This window comes from Somniosus microcephalus, unplaced genomic scaffold, assembly GCF_052327205.1.
Source record: "Somniosus microcephalus isolate GS21.2 unplaced genomic scaffold, FLI_Smic_1.0 unresolved_chr3, whole genome shotgun sequence".
Classification (NCBI taxonomy): Eukaryota; Metazoa; Chordata; class Chondrichthyes; order Squaliformes; family Somniosidae; genus Somniosus; species Somniosus microcephalus.
Window position 1 is genome coordinate 57,442,265 of NW_028225181.1, and position 13,219 is coordinate 57,455,483.

The 13,219-nt window shown below is 49.3% G+C and overlaps 1 protein-coding gene and 1 pseudogene across 2 annotated transcripts in view; one reads left to right on the forward strand and one right to left on the reverse strand.

Annotated features, from left to right (window-relative positions):
* Nucleotides 1–13,219, forward strand: part of LOC147091567 (uncharacterized) — a 52,872-nt gene that overhangs the window by 26,177 nt on the left and 13,476 nt on the right. The gene's annotated exons all lie outside the window — the stretch shown is intronic.
* Nucleotides 943–13,219, reverse strand: part of LOC147091568 (uncharacterized) — a 65,236-nt pseudogene continuing 52,959 nt past the window's right edge. The window contains exon 6 of the transcript XR_015075217.1: nucleotides 943–1,886. The product of XR_015075217.1 is annotated as an uncharacterized LOC147091568 (transcript). The remainder of the gene's footprint in view (nucleotides 1,887–13,219) is intronic.

Consider the following 13,219-nt stretch of genomic DNA (forward strand, 5'->3'; position numbering starts at 1 on the left):
ATTGCCATGCGCAGCACCCCGGCTGCAACCTTAGGTTGCGACCCCTGACCTATCGCCGGACGATAGGTCCGACAGGGTCAGTGGTCATTCCTGCAGCCGCGGTGACACCACTTAAAGGGCAGGTGTCGGGCGGCAACTTTTTATTTTGGCTGACTGCCAGCACCTGCCCCCTTCCCGTTTCTTCTTCGGGGTGTCGGCCACGAAAGCTCAGCCCGGCTCTCCTCTTGATCCGACACCCCGCTCCCCGCTGGTCCAGCAAGCCCCCAGTGTGCGCAGTGCTAGGCCCCTCCGCTTTAATCAGGGAGGGAGGTCTGGTATGACGCAGTGCTATGTGCCGACGGGCATGGCACTGTTACATGAAGCACTGTGAAATTCACTGGTAGCGCCTCAAGAGGGAGGGGAGCGCTTCCAGTAGCACCCTGCCTCCTGCTTGGGACGCTACCACTGAATTTAATGCGCAGGGGTGCTAACTTTTTCAGGGGGCTAAAATTAGCCCCGGCGACGTTAGTGACCCAAAGGGGGTGCCACCGAATTTCCCCCTAGGAGTCTAAATGGGCTGGAGGAGCAGAGGGATCCAGGGATACAGATACACAAATCACTAAAATTAGCAACACAGGTTAATAAGGCCATTAAAAAAAAAGCACTGGGGTACATTCCTAAAGGAGCCTTCTGTTCCATGCCTAGGAGCTCTGAACCATGGCAGAGAGCGGCTGGGACACCTTTCTCACACGCCTCGAGATTTACCCGCATGGGGACTTTGCTGTCAGTGAAGAGAGAGAAGAAAGACCAAAGTGCCATTTGCCCCTCTCAGTGTGGCCCTGAACGACTATGTCCAGGCTGGAGTTCTGTTCCTGCCATACGATCCTCCCCCAGATTGTCCTTTCTGAGCTCCAGCCAGGTGATGCTAAACACTCAGGTGGGAAAGACAAAAATCTACAACAATGTGTTTAAAACAAAGTTGATTTATTTGACAATATATCCAGAATATTAAACTCCAGCCCAGTTCCTGGAGTTACTAACATCAGCAGAAATAAACCCCAACTGTCAGAATGAACATGGTTCAGTCCTGGATGTGATTAACAGCAGCAACAACAACAGAATCCAACCCCTGCAGTCACTTGTGAACTCGCTGGTGTCTCAGCAGGTGGGATGACTGAGTGAATCCCTCCCCACACTCAGGGCAGGTGAACGGCCTCTCCCCAGTGTGAACTCGCTGGTGTACAGTGAGGTCAGATGACTGCCTAAACCCAGTCCCGCACTGCGAGCACCTGAACGGTCTCTCCCCAGTGTGAACACGTTGATGGCGTATCAGTTCCCCAGAACCTTTATAGCACTTCCCACAGTCCGAGCATTTAAAAGGTCTCTCATCAGTGTGTACACGCTGGTGTGTCAGCAGGTGGGATGAATTAGTGAATCCCTTCCCACACTCAGAGCAGGTGAACGGCCTCTCCCCAGTGTGAACTCGCTGGTGTGTCAGCAGGTGGGATGAATTAGTGAATCCCTTCCCACACTCAGAGCAAGTGAACGGCCTCTCCCCAGTGTGAACTCGCTGGTGTGTCAGCAGGTGGGATGAATTAGTGAATCCCTTCCCACACTCAGAGCAGGTGAACGGCCTCTCCCCGGTGTGAACACGCTGGTGTATCAGCAGTTTGGATGACTGAGTGAATCCCATCCCACACTGAGAGCAGGTGAACGGCCTCTCCCCGGTGTGAACTCGCTCGTGTGTCTGAAGGTCAGATGACTGAGTGAATCCCTTCCCACACTCAGAGCAGGTGAACGGCCTCTCCCCGCTGTGAATGCGCTTGTGTTTCAATAGGCCAGAGGGTCGGCTGAAGCCTCGTCCACACACAGAACACGTGTAAGGTTTCTCCCCGGTGTGAACGGTGCTTTTTGCTTCCATATTCAAAGGCCGATGATATTCAGTTCCTGATGAATCGAGTGACTGTCAGATCTTGACGTGATGTGTGGTTTGAGTTTCCCGTCTGCAAATCCTCCCCTTCTAATACGCTGTAAAATGAATTTAAAACAGGGAGCATGAGAGAGAACCCACTAAAGAGGCAGGTTGTGAAATTGAGCTCAATATATCTGGTCATTTGTGGGGCCGCTACCAGAAAAAAGTGACCATGAAAGTTGCCGGATTGTCATAAAATCCCGCTGGTTCACCAATGTCCCTCAGTGAAGGGAATCTATCACCTGGTCTGGGCCTCTGGCCTCTATGGGAGGAGAGAGAGAGAGAGAGAGGTGGGAGTGGGAGGGGGCGAAGGAGATGGACTTTATACATCTGCAACTCGACCAGAACTTTGACAGAACCTCCAAAACCCGCAACCTCCAGCACCTAGAAGGTGCATGGGAGCACCATCACCTTCAAGTTCTTCCAGTCACACACCATCCTGACTTGGACATATATCGCCGTTGCTACATCATCACTGGGTGAAAATCCTGGAACTCCTTACACAACAGCATTGTGGGAGTACCTTCACCACACAGACTGCAGCGGTTCAAGAAGGCGGCCCACCATCACCTTGTCAACGGGAAGATGGGGATTGGCAACATATTCTGGTCTTGCGAGCGACGCCCACATCCCAAGAATGAATTAAAACAAATCTGTATATGTAAAATGGATTAAAAGCCTCTACAGAAATACTTGTTCCTAAAACAATATTCTTTTACATTGTAGGGACAGTGTCTGTGTAACAACCTAATCTCCCCCAGAATCCACCTCCCTTGACAGTCTAACATTGGAAATTGTTGGGTCCTCCTGGGCTCAGAAGTACTGGGGGTTAAACGCAGCAGCTTCTCCTCCATCTCCACTCCAGCTCAAACTGAAGCAACAAAAAGACCTACAGAGGCGGCCAGGGACCGACTTCCGTCAGCCTGCAATAAAACTCTTCCCGACAGCTGCTGACTAATGGTGGCCTGAGCACCCACAATTCACCGCGCCCCAGAAACCAGTCTATCCAACGTGCTGATTTCCCCGCTGAGAGTGCGCATGCTCCCCGGGGCCGCGGGCCACTCTGGGAGCCTGGCTCCTGTCCTTTGGCCTCAGTCGGACTTGGTGGAACCGGCTGAAGAAACCGGGAAGCGGCGGCTCAGATGGGGGAGGCGCTGCACCCTGGGTTTCCTGGTGCCAGGACCCTGGCCGCATGTCCGCCAGGCCCGGCTGCTCTGATTCTGATTAGAGGTTTTTGATGAGGTAACAGGGAGGGTTGATGAGGGCAATGCGGTTAACATGTTGTACATGGATTTCCAAAAGGCGTTCGACAAGTGACACATAATAGGCTTGCCAGCAAAGTTGAAGGCCATGGAATGAAAGGGACAGTGGCAGCATGGATACGGAATTGGCAATGTGACAGGAAACAGAGAGTAGTTGTGAACGGTTGTTTTTCAGACTGGAGGAAGGTATACAGTGGTGTTCGCCAGGGGTTGGTACTAGGACCACTGCTTTTCTTGATATATATATATATCTATATATATATATAGATATGACTTAGACTTGGGTGTACAGGGCACAGTTTCAAAATATGCAGATGACACAAAACTTGGAAGTATAGTGAACAGTGAGGAGGATAGTGATAGACTTCAAGAGGACATAGACAGGCTGGTGGAATGGGGGGACACATGGGAGATGAAATTTAACACAGAAAAGTGCGAACTGATATATTTTGGTAGGAAGAATGAGGAGAGGCAATATAAACTAAAGGGTATAAGTCTAAAATGTGTGCATGAACAGAGAGACCTGGGGGTATGTGTGCACAAATCATTGAAGGTGACAGGGCAGGTTGAGAAAGCAGTTATAAAAGCGTGCGGGATCCTGGGCTTAATAAATAGAGGCATAGAGTCCAAAAGCAAGGAGGCTATGATGAACCTTTATAAAACACTGGTTCGGCCTCAACTGGAGTATTGTGTCCAATTCTGGGCACCGCACTTTATGAAGGATGTGAAGGCCTTAGAGATGGTGCAGAAAAGATTTACAAGAATGGTTCCAGGGATAAGGGATGAGGGACTTCAGTTAGGTGGATGGACTCGAGAAGCTGAGGTTATTCTGCTTAGAGCAGAGAAGGTTGAGAGGAGATTTGATAGAGGTGTTCAAAATCATTAGGGTTCTGGACAGAGTAGAGAGAAACTGTTGCCATTGGCGGAAGGGTCGACAACCAGAGGACACAGATTTAAGGTGATTGGCAGAAGAACCAAAGGCGACATGAGGAAAAACTTTTTTACTCAACGAGTGGTTAGGATCTGGAATGCACTGCCTGAAAGGGTGGTGGAGGCAGATTCAATCACGGCTTTCAAAAGGGAATTGGATAAGTACCTGAAGTAAAGAAATTTGCAGGGTTACGGGGAAAGGGCGGGGAGTGGGACTAGCTGAAGTGGTCTTGCAGAGAGCCGGCACGGGCTCTATGGGCTGAATGGCCTCCTTCTGTGCTGTAACCATTCTATGATTCTATAAAATATTAGAAAGTTTGTTCTGTAGAAGCACGGGGTTTATCTGCTTTTATTGATGAATTTAAAAAGTCTCTATTAAAACCTGAGACAGTGTGTTGTGAGCCAAAGAGCCTTGTGTCCAATAAGGGGAATAAAGGCCCACAGCCTCCCCTGGCCCCGGGCCCTGAACAAGGGACTGGAGAAACTCGCTGCCCTGTGGATCAGACAATCAGCCGGCGCTAGTCCTGCCTCTCGGGTGCCCCAATTGGTTGGAGGACCGGCCGCCGGCTCGCTCCTCCAGCCCCGCCCCGCTCGCTCCCTATTGGTCGGAAGCTTCCGTCAATCAGGCAGTGGGCCCGGGTCACGTGTCCCCGAGGAGATCACGTGCTCCATCCAACTGACGCCGCTTGGTCCGGGGCCTCGCGGACTCTCAGGTTTTTCTATTTCACTTTATTCTCTGCCGATCCACCCCTCCCCCCCACCCCGAGCGATTCTCCACCCGATCGGAGCAGAGAAAACTCACTTTGCGTCACCAATCGCGACTCTGGAACCGACACCAAGGCCTTTCCCCGGAATGCCCCGCGCCGACTCCGTCCGGCAGGATCCGAGTGCACAGGCGCAGCTCTGAATGGGGGGAGGGGGCTGGTCTCCTCTGGGCATGCGCGGTTATTACCCTTGGTGACCGGGAGGGGTCGCTGTGCCGGACTCGGTCCAAACCGTCGCTCCCTGTGCGCATGCGTGGACTATCGTCTGTCAATCAACGATCAGCCAGAAGAGGTCGCTGGTGAGACCAGTGAAGAAAGAAACACTTCCATTTCTATAGCGCCTTTCACCACCACCGGACATCCCAAAGTGCTTTACAGCCAATGAAGTACTTTTGAAGTGTAGTCACTGTTGTAATGTAGGAAATGTGGCAGTCAAATAGCACACAGCAAGCTCCCACAAACAGCAATGTGATAATGACCAGATAATCTATCTTTTTGTTAACTCTGTTTCTCTCTCTACGGATGTTGCCTGGCCTGCTGAGTGTTTCCAGCATTTCCTGTTGTTATTTGAGATTTTCAGCATCTGGAGTATTTTGCTATTATCCTTTTGTTACATTGATTGAGGGATTAAACCTTGGCTAGGACACCGGGGATATTTCCCCGGCTCTTTCCCACATTACAACAGTGACTACACCTCAAAAGTACTTCATTGGCTGTAAAGCACTTCAAGACGTCTGCTGGTCATGAAAGCACTATATAAATGCAAGTCTTTCTTTCTCAAAATAGTGTCATGGGATCTTTTACATCCACCTGAGAGAGCAGACAGGGCCTCAGTTTAATGTCTCATCCAAAAGACGCCGCCTCTGACAGTGCCTCAGTACTGCACTGGAGTGTCAGCCTGAATTTTTGTGCTCAAGTCTCTGGAATCGGACTTGAACCCACAACCTTATGCCTCAGAGGCAAGAGTGCTACCATAGAGTCATAGATTTATACAGCACAGAAAGGGGCCCATCGTGTCCGCACCGGCCATCAAGCCCTGTCTATTCTAATCCCATTTTCTAGCAAATGGTCCATAGCCTTGTATGCTATGGTGTTTCAAGTGCTCATCTAAATGCTTCTTGAATGTTGTGAGGATTTAATGCCTCTACCACCCTTTCAGGCAGTGAGTTCCAGATTCGAACCACCCTCTGGGTGAAAAAGCTTTTCCTCAAATCCCCTCTAAACCTCCTGCCCCTTACCTTGAAACTATGCCCCCTGCTTACTGACCCCTCTACTAAGGGGAAAAGTTCTTTTCTCTCTACCCTATCTATGCCCCTCATAATTTTGTACACCTCAATCAGGTCCCCCCTCAGCCTTCTCTGCTCTAAGGAAAACAACCCCAGCCTGTCCAGTCTCTCTTCATAGCTGAAGCGCTCCAGCCCAGGTAACACCCTGGTGAATCTCCTCTGCACCTTCTCCAATGCAATCACATCCTTCCTATATTGTGGCAACCAGAACTGCACACAGTATTCCAGCTGTGGCCTAACTAGCATTTTGTACAGCTCCATCATAACCTCCCTGCTCTTATATTCTATGCCTCGGCTAATGAAGGCAAGTATCCCATATGCCTTCTTAACCACCTTATCTAGCTGTCCAGCTGCCCTCAGGGATCTATGTACATGCACACCAAGGTCCCTCTGATCCTCTGTCCTTCCTAGGGTTCTACCATTCATTGTGTATTCCCTTGTTAGTCTTCCCAAAATGTATCACCTCACACTTTTCAGGGTTAAATTCCAATTGCCACTGAGCTGCCCATCTAACCAACCCAGCTATATTCTCCTGTAGCCTGAGGCTTCCCTCCTTGCTATTTATCACTCCACCAATTTTCATGTCATCTGCGAACTTACTGATCATACCTCCTACATTCATATCTAAATCATTAATGTACACTACAAACAGCAAAGGACTCAGACCCTGTGGTACACCACTGGACACAGGCTTCCAGTCACAAAAACAACCTTCACCCATCACCCTTTGCCTCCTGCCACTAAGCTAATTTTGGATCCAATGTGCCAAATTGCCCTGGATCCCATGGGCTCTTACCTTCTTGACCAGTCTCCCATGTGGGACTTTGTCAAAAGCCTTACTGAAGTCCATGTAGACTACATCAACTGGACTGCCCTCATCCACACACCTAGTCACCCCCATCAAAAAATTCAATTAAATTGGTTAGACATGATCTTCCCCTGACAAAGCCATGCTGACTATCCTTGATTAATCCTTGCCTCTCCAAGTGGAGACTAATTCTGTCCCTCAGAATTTTTTCCAATAATTTCCCTACCACTGATGTTCGGCTCACTGGCCTGTAATTCCCTGGTTTATCCCTACTACTACCCTTCTTGAATAATGGTACTACGTTAGCTGTCCTCCAGTCCTCTGGCACCTTCCCTGTGGCCACAGAGGTTCTGAAAATTTGTGTCAGAGCCCCTGCAATCTCCTCCCTTGCCTCACATAGCAGCCTGGGATACATCTTGTCTGGGCCTGGGGGTTTATCCACTTTTAAGCCCGCTAAAAACACTATCACCTCCTCCCTCTCAATACTAATTTGTTCAAGTGTATCACAATCCCCCTGCCTGATTTCTATGCCTGCATCGTCTTTCTCCATAGTGAACACAGATGCAAAATATTAATTTAAAACCTCACCTACATCTTCTGGCTCTACACACAGATTGCCACTTTGGTCCCTAATGGGCTCTACTCTTTCCCTGGTTATCCTCTTGCCCTTAATATGCTAATAAAACACCTTGGGATTTTCCTTTATTTTGCCTGCCAGTGTTTTTTCATGACCCCTCTTTGTTCTCATAATTTCTTTTTTAAGTACCCCCCTGCACTTTCTATACTCCTCTGGGGCTTCCACTGTTTTTAGTCCTTTGTATCTGCCAAAAGCCTCCCTTTTTTTCCTAAACCATTCTTGTATGTCCCTTGACATCCAGGGTTACCTGGGTTTGTTGGCCCCACCCTTGACCTTTATGGGAACATGTTGGCGTTGTACTCTCTCTATTTCCTTTCGGAAAGGCTCCCACTGCTCTGATGTGGATTTTCCTACAAGTAGCTGATCGCAGTCCACTTTGGCCAGATCCTGCCTTATCATATTAAAATCGGCCTTCCCCCAATTTAGAACCTTTATTTCCGGTCCATCTTTGTCCTTTTCCATAACTACTTTAAATCTCACCGAATTATGGTTACTGTCACCAAAATGCTCTCCTACTAACCTTCTACCACGTGCCCTGCTACATTCCCTTGAATTAGGTCCAGTACCACCCCTCTCTTGTAGGACTTTCTACCTGTTGGCTGAAAAAGCTCTCCTGGATGCAATTTAAGAATTCCACACCCTCTAAGCCTTTCACACTCTGACTATCCCAGTTAATATTGGGGAAGTTGAAATCCCCAACAATTATTACCCTCTTATTTCTACACTTCTCTGAGATTTGCCTACATATCGGTTCCTCTATCTCCCCCTTACTGTTTGGGGGCCTATAGTACACTCCCAGCAAAGTGCTTGCCCCCTTTTTGTTTTTAAGTTCTACCCATATGGCCTCATTAGAGGAACCTGCTAAGGTATCATCCCTCCTTACAGCAGAAATTGACTCCTTGATTAATATTACTAACCTGATTTTTGGTCAACTCTTGGAGTATTCATGTTTAATAAATCTCCGGGAGAAGGAGTCGCTTCACTTGTACTGGTTCCTGGGGCCTGATCACCTTCCCCAGGTGCAGGGTCTTGACCCTGACTTTGTTCACTTGTACTGGTTCCTGGGGCCTGATCACCTTCCCCAGGAGCAGGGCTTTGATTCTGGGGGTGTATTATTGCACCGCTTGGTTTACTTGAGAAGAGCCCCATCAGGGTGAGTGTGGAAGGGTCAGGGGGCGAGTGCGGGAGGGTTTTAATGTATGTACCTTTAAGGGGAGAACTACTTTTTGCAGCTCCTGTATACTGTAGCACCGGCAGTGACCACACCTGTATATAAACCCTGAGTAGTGATCTGTACAATTAGTTCTAGAGTAACCCTCATTCAGTAAACACCTGTTGAATCGTTCCCTGCAGCCTGTTGTCTGATTATTGAAGGACACAACATTAAGATACACGGACCTAGCAGTGGCGATGAGCAAGTTTGAACCTACCCGGAGCTCTGCATCACCTCCCAGGGATTCGCTCCTGGAGAACAGTGGAAGAAGGTCAAGTCCAGAAGCACGGGCGTCGATCACGGGCAACCGCCCAGTCATCCAGCAGAGATTTTAGCATCGCAGGGGAGGCTGTCGAGAGCCAGGCTTGGCTTTCCAGTCACGGTGGTCCAGCGAAACGGGCTGGCAACAGGTACTGTGCAGACCCTTCCCGGACAGCGGCGGGCTAGAGCCCGACCGGGCGGCACAGAAAAAGGCCGAGCAGCATCGACAGGGGAGAGAGGGCAGAGCGCACAGGGCGCAGCCGGTGTTCAGGACCGAGCGGCGTCAACGGGGGAGAGAGAAGGGAGAGAGCAGAGCGCAGCCGGTGTTCAAGGGCCGAGCAGCGTCAACAGGGGAGAGAGGTGAGAGAGAGCAGAGCGCAGCCGGTGTTCAAGGACCGAGCACCGTCAACGGGAGAGAGAGGCATGCAGGAAAATGCGAGGCGCTGCCATTGCCACGAGGACCACAGAGAGCGGCATTGGCAGCAGTGCAGGAGCAGCACACAAAACCCACAGGGCGTTGCAATTTGCCACGAGGACCGCCGAGAGCGGTGTTGGCAGCAGCACGGGAGATGCCATTTTAAGCTGCAGCGGGGAAGAAAGGAAAGCGCAGGAGACGCCATTTTAAGCCAGTCTAACCACACCCAAAAATGCCAAAGAGTGGCAGTATCACAGCGTTCGACAATGAAGTCGAAGATTGGACGACATATGTCGAACGCATAGAAGTATACTGCAAGGCGAATGAAGTGCCAGATGACAAGAAAGAGCTGGTATTGTTGAATTCAATGGGTGCCAAAACGTATGGCTTACTACGAAACCTAGTAACCCCAGAGAAACCAGTAGAAAAGGATTTTGAAAACATAGTGTCAATCCTACAGGACCACTTAAACCCCACACCACTGCTGATAGCAGAAAGATTTAAGTTTCACAAAAGGAACCAGCATAAAGATGAAAGTAATGCTGAGTATTTAACGGAACTGCGCAAGCTATCGAACGACTGCCAGTTTGGAACGGGACTAGCAGATACTTTAAGGGACAAGTTTGTGTGTGGGCTTCAAAGTGAAGGAACCCAGAAACGGCTTCTATCAGAAAAGGATCTTACGCTGGACAAGGCTTTCAGCATTGCAGTATCGCACGAAGCAGCAGCACAGGGCGCTGCACAGATACAACGGAGACCGCAAGAATATGGCACAAATGAAATGTCATACGGAACAGTGAAGTGCTATCGCTGCGGCAGAACAACACACGACCATAATGATTGCTGGTTCAAGGACCAAGTGTGCAGACAGTGTGGAAAAGTAGAACACATAGCAAGAGTCTGCAGGTCGGGAAAGAAAACCAGCAGCAAGAAATCTCCACAGGAGAAGTACAAGAAGGTACATAAGGTGATGGAGAGTAGTTCAGATGAACAGAAGAGTGATACAGACTCTGGAAGCAAGGAGCTGGGTTGTCTGAAACTACATAATGTGATCAAAACGGAGGATCACCAAACTATCTGGGTCATGCTCAAGATAGCAGGAGTCCAAGTGAAAATGGAACTGGACACAGGATCAGCCCTAACAGTCATAAACCAAAGGGACTACAAGCGGCTATTCTCACATATACCCTTGAGAGATACAAAGATTGTCTTGAAGACGTACACAGGGCAAAAAGTCTACCCCAAAGGAAAAATAAGGGTGAACGTTATATATAACGGCAAGGAAACACCAAAAATGGACCTATATGTTTTGCCAGATGGAGGACCACCACTACTAGGACGTGAACGGATCCGGAAGATACAGCTAGATTGGCATTCCATACAGGCACTGACTGTGGCTGAAAAAAGGATGACGACGTCACACCTGGGCGACTGTCAAAGATCCTAACTGATGCAAAAGAAGTGTTCCAGCAAAGACTCGGAACACTAAAAGGCATGACAGCGATGATTAAAATTGAAGAAAACGCAAGGCCAAAATTTTTTTAAGGCCAGACCGGTACCTCATGCGATCCGCCCAGCCGTCGAAGCAGAGCTGGAGAGTCTGGAACATTCAGGTGTACTGTCCAAGGTAGACTGGAGCGAGTGGGCTACACCCATCATCCCTGTGACGAAAAAGTCGTTGAGCAGCATGCCTGGGGAACCAAGGAAGGTTCGCATCTGTGGGGACTTTAAGGTAACAGTGAACCCAGTCCTTCACACCGTACAATATCCACTTCCGCGGATTGAAGATATTTTCACCTCGCTATCTGGAGGGAAACGCTTCACTAAGACTGATCTGGCCCAGGCGTATCTGCAAATGGAGGTAGAAGAAGCATCAAAAAAATACCTCACAATCAACACCCATAAAGGTCTCTACCAATACAACCGGCTGGTATTCGGGGTAGCATCAGCTCCGGCTATTTGGCAGAGAGCAATAGAATAAGTCCTGCAAGGGATCCCAGGGACCCAGTGTTATTTGGACGACATCCTGGTCATGGGCGAAAATGACAGTGATCACCTTGCCAACCTGGAGCAGGTGCTCACTAGATTGCAGGAATATGGGCTCCGAGCTAACCGCCCCAAATGCGAGATTTTTAGAAAACAGATCTCGTATTGTGGCCACGTTATCGATAAAGAGGGGTTACATAAGTCCCCAGAGAAGATTGAGGCAGTAGTCAAGGCTCCAGCACCGGAAAATGTGTCACAACTGAGGTCGTTCCTTAGGCTGGTAAACTACTACCATAAGTTCTTGCCAAATTTGTCTACAATACTACACCCACTGAACACCCTACTGCAAACTGGGGTGCCATGGAAGTGGAGTGACGAATGTAGATGAGCTTTCCAGAAGAGCAAAACACTAATCACATCGAAAGAGGTATTGGCCCATTACAACCCGGCATTACCAATTCGGTTGGCATGTGATGCGTCACCCTACGGCATTGGAGCGGTGCTGTCGCACAAATTCTCGGATGGCTCAGAGAGGCCAATAGCCTTTGCGTCACGATCTCTAACCTCAGCCGAGCGTAACTATGCCCAGATTGACAGGGAGGCCCTCAGCCTAGTGTGGGGAGTGAAAAAGTTCAATCACTATCTGCACGGGCAGAAGTTCACCTTGCTGACTGACCACCAACCACTTGTCTCCATCTTTAATCCAAAGAAGGGCGTTCCGGTGATGACTGCGCAACGGCTACAAAGATGGTCCCTTTATCTAGGGGCGCACCAATATGAAATCGAGTATAAGGGCATGAAACAGCATGGAAACGCTGATGGGCTATCATGCCTGCCACTGCCTACTGCGGAGGAAGCACCAGCAGTGGATCCTGTTGAAATATTTCATTCGACTATAATTGAATGCTTGCCAGTAACTAACGCTGGTATAGAGAAGGAGACCTGAAATGACCCGACACTGTCTCGGGTATATGATTTGACGGTGAAGGGATGGCCAGCACATGGCGACTCACTGTTGCCAGCATTCTCATCCAGAAGAGAACAGCTGTCAGTATGCCAGGGGACCTTGATGTGTGGATCCCGAGTGGTAATTCCACCCAAGTTAAGGGAGAGAGTGCTCAATGAGCTTCACGAAGGTCATCTGGGAGGGGTGAAAATGAAAAGCCTTGCTAGGGCTTATGTGTGGTGGCCGGTGATCGATCAGCAAATCGAGGACCTGACAAAGAGCTGCTCAGGGTGCCAGATGGTCCAAAATGCACCACCATATGCCCCTCTACACCCATGGGAGTGGCCCTCATCTCCATGGCAACGGGTGCATATTGATTTTGCTGGTCCATTCATGGACTCAATGTTTTTAATAGCCGTGGACATGCACTCGAAATGACCTGAGGTGATCAAAATGTCCTCCACCACCACAGAGAAAACTATTACAGTCCTACGGACCATTTTTGCCAGGAACGGCTTGCCAGAGCAGATTTGCTCTGATAACGGACCACAGTTTGTGTCCGAAGAGTTTCGAAGATTTATGAAAAGGAATGGGGTAAGGCATTACACATCCGCCCCGTATCATCCAGCCACAAATGGATTGGCTGAGAGGTTCGTACAAACCTTTAAGAAGGCAATAAAGGCTATGTACAATGACAACATTCCACTGCAGCACAAGGTGGACAATTTCTTGTTCGCCTACCGGAATGCGACACGTGCAG